We start from the raw sequence: 4,117 nt of genomic DNA, 5'->3' as shown, positions 1-4,117 counted from the left end.
AGTTATTTGCCTCTTGCACTCCTATTCCTTCTTGAGTATACCGTGGGGTTTTCTAGAAACTCCGTGACATGTGATATCGCAACAGACTAAATGTCGAAGCCAATAGGAGCATTCTTCTGTCTTCTATTAAGCTGTATATTAGGGGTACCCAGGTAGCTCAGTCAGTTAAGCATCTGACTTTTTTTTTTTAAGATTTTATTTATCCATTTGACAGGAAGAGAGCACAAGCAGGGGGAACAGCAGGGAGAGGGAGAAGCAGGCTTCCCTACTGAGCAGGGAGCCTGATGTGGAGGCTTGATCCCAGGACCCCAGGATCACGACCTAAGGCGAAGGCAGACACTTAACTGACTGAGCCACACAGGTCCCCAGCATTTGACTCTTGATCTCAGCTCAGGTCTTGATCTCAGGGTTGTGAGTTTAAGCCCTGTGTTGGGCTTCATGCTGGGCATGGAGCCTACTTTAAAAAAAAAAAAAAAAGCTACACATTAAAGATTTACAAAAATGCAAAACAATGCTACTGTTCTAATTTTTTTGATTTAGAAAATAAAGCTATTTTTCATAAAAGATATGGTGTGTTCATGTTAATGGACTTATTGTAATTTTAAGATGAATGGATGAATTTATTTTTTGTATTTTTAAGTAATCTCTATGCCCAATGTGGGGCTTGAACTCACAACCTTGAGATCGAGAGTCTCACGCTCCACTGACTGAGCCAGGCAGCCTCCCCATGAATTGGTGAATATTTAAAGTTTCCTCAAGGTATAACATTCTTTAAGGAAATACCACAAACTCTAGCACTCAAAAACACAAAATTCACAATGTCTGGTATCTAATACAAAATGACTGGATATGTAAGGAAGTACGACTAGGTGACCCACAAACAGGAGAAAAATCATTAGAAGCAGACCCAGAAGTGACTGTCTTAGTCAGCGTGGGCTATTTTAACAGAATCCCGCATGTCTTATACACCACACAAACAGGGCACTCATGGTTCCGGACACTGGAAGTCTGAGATCGGCGCGTCAGGTTGGCTGGGTTCTGGTGAGGACCCTCTTTCCGCTTTGCTGACTGCCATCTTCTTGCTGTGTCTTCACATGGCAGAGAGCAGAGGGTGGCTGCAAGCTCTCCCATGGTTTTTATAAGGGCACTAATCTCATTCACCGGGGCTCCACATTTACTATCTCATCTCGTCTTAATTACCTCCCAAAGGCCCCACCTGCTAATTCCATCAAGTTAACAGAGTTGCAGCATATGAATTTTGGGAGGATGCAAATATTCAGTCCCTGAGAGTGAAAGGGATGATTAAATTAGGCAAGGATATTTAAACAGCTATTACAAATATGCTCAAAGATTTAAAGGAAAGAGGAACCTAATGAGAGAGAAACTGAAGATATTTTTAAAAGACCCCAAATGGAACTTCTAGAGACAAAAATCATATCTGAAATAAAACTTTTACTGGATAGAATGAACAGTAAACAGAATACTGCACAAGAAAAGAGCAGTAACTGGACATAACTACAGAAACTAGCCAAAATGAAAGACACAAAGGGGGACAAAAAAAGACTGAAAAAGGAAAACAATCTTGTGACCCATGGGATGGGAGCCAGCAGTCTGAGGTTTGTTTCACTGGAGTTCCAGAAAGGGAGGGGAGAGGGCGGAACAACCATCTGAAGAAATAACTGAACATTTTTGAAATTTGATTAAGAACTATAAACCCACAAACCCAGAAATTTCAACGCCTATGCAAGATAAACACAAAGACAGTGACACCAAAAGCACATTATAATCAACTTGATGGAAACTAGTGATAAAAAAGGAGATCTTAAAAACAGCTAGGGTTTAAAAAAAAAAAAGAAGGTACATTAGGAAAAGAAGAAAGATAACAATTGTAGATTGCTCACCAACTATTTCGGCCAGGGGAGAATAGAAAAATCAACACAAAAGGGATGAAGAGTGCCAGATATAGTTCATATGTGGGTAAATATAAGATCTGTGGGCTTCAGATACAGCTGTATTTAAAGGGAAATTTGTAGAAAACGGGTACCCCTATATCCATTACGAGAATCAAACGAAGCAAATAAAGGTCAAGAATATGTGAAATTCAGATAAGCAAATAACAGATAAAAGCACAAATAAGCAGATTTATTATTTTTTAAAATCAACAGTCAAAAGTTGTTTTTGAAAATATATAGACTTAAAGAGTGATCAAGAAAAAACAGAAACAGCACATTCCACCAATATTGACGAGGCATAGCTACCCATGCAACAGTTACTAAAAACACAGTGAGAGCCTTGTCCTAAAGAAATCAATATCCACTGAAATATTTAAGGATAAAAGTAGCATGATATGTCCAACTTGCTCTCAAGGATTCAGGGAAAAAAAAAAAGCAGCAAATGGGACAAAAGGCAAACAACTGTTGAACTCTGGGTGAACAGCACGCAGGACTTATCTATGCTATACATGAAACTATTAGCATGAAATTATATAAAAAGTCATAAAAATCATGTAATGATATCATAAACAACTTTATGTCAGTAATTTAAAAGTTAGATGAAATGGGAAAATTGCTTGAAAAAGTAATTTACCAAAACTGACACAAGAAATATAAAATGTGAATAGTCCTTTATCTACTGAATAAATTGAATTTTGAATTTAAAAAGTTGAACACAAGACACACACAAACATTCTGGGTACATATGGCTTCGCCAGAGAATTCTTTCAAAACAATTTAAAGAAGAAAACTCCAATCTTAAACTCTTTCAGAAAATCAAAATAGATGGAACAGGGCCCAGCTGATTTTGTAAAGCCAAGGTAACCTTGATTTCAAAACTTGATAAAGACATCACAAGACAAAAAAATGACAAGTGAATATCTTTCACGAACAATACGCAAAATCCCTTAGCAAAATATGAACTAAATCCAGGGATAAATGGAAAGGCTAATACCCCATAGAAGTTCACAAATCAAAGATTGTTTGAACATTTAAAAATCAGTTAATGTAGTCTATTTAACCAAATATGGGGAAGAATCACACGCATTTGATAAAATTCAATCATCAAAGTAATAAAACTCTCAGAAAACTCAGAAGATCATAGAAAGAAAACACCCAATAGAATATCTGCAAAAAAAGCCCATCATAAGCATCTTACTGAGTGTAAATTATTGAAAGTTTTCTCCCTGGGATCAGGAATGAAACACAGATGTGCCTACCATTTTTATTTAATATTATACAGGTGTCCAAGCAAGAGCAAAAAGGCGAAAGGACAAGTAAAAGGTATAAAGAATGGAAGGGAAGAAATAAGACTATTATTCTTGGAAACATGATTGTGTGTGTAGAAAAAAAAATCAAGGAATCTGTAGATAAAATCTTGGAATAATTTAGCAAGGTTGCTGAATACAAGGTCAATATCAACAAAAATCAACTGTATTTCAACATACTAGTAACAAACAAGTAGAAATGAAATTTTTAAATATTACTGTTTATATTATGTGTGCACGTACAAACCCATAGGCGTGCATACACACCACAAATGTCTTAGACTAAAACTAATGAAATATTGCAAGATGCCTACACAGTATTGCAAGAAATTAATAAAGACGCAAATAAATGGGTAGATATATCTGGTTTGTGGATTAGAGGCCTCACGGTTATAAAGATGCCAATATTCCCAATCAATCTATGGATTCAATGCAATAAAAATCCCAGCAAGACTGTTTGGAGCATGTGGAAGTCGACAAGTTGATCCTGAAGTTTATACGCAAATGCAAAGAACCAAGAATAATGAACAAAACTCCAGAATTTTCTACTGCCAAACATCAACGGTTGTCATAAATTGACACTGTGATAAACATACCACTAGGGCAACAGAGAGATTAGAAACGAAGCCGCATTTGGGGCACCTGGGTGTCTCAGTCGCTTGAGCACGCAACTCTTCATTTTGGCTCAGGGGTTGTGGGATCGAGCCCCACGTCAGCCTCTGTGCTCGGTGGGGGGAGTGCTAGAGATTCTCTCTCTCTTCTTCTCCCTCTGCCCCTCCCCTCACCTCTCTCCAATAATAAATAAATCTTAAAAAAAAAAAGCCTGCATTTGATTCAACAGATGTGACAGCGGGGTGC

This window comes from Ailuropoda melanoleuca, chromosome 6 (assembly GCF_002007445.2).
Source record: "Ailuropoda melanoleuca isolate Jingjing chromosome 6, ASM200744v2, whole genome shotgun sequence".
Lineage (NCBI taxonomy): Eukaryota > Metazoa > Chordata > Mammalia > Carnivora > Ursidae > Ailuropoda > Ailuropoda melanoleuca.
Note: the sequence above shows the minus strand (reverse complement) of the source record.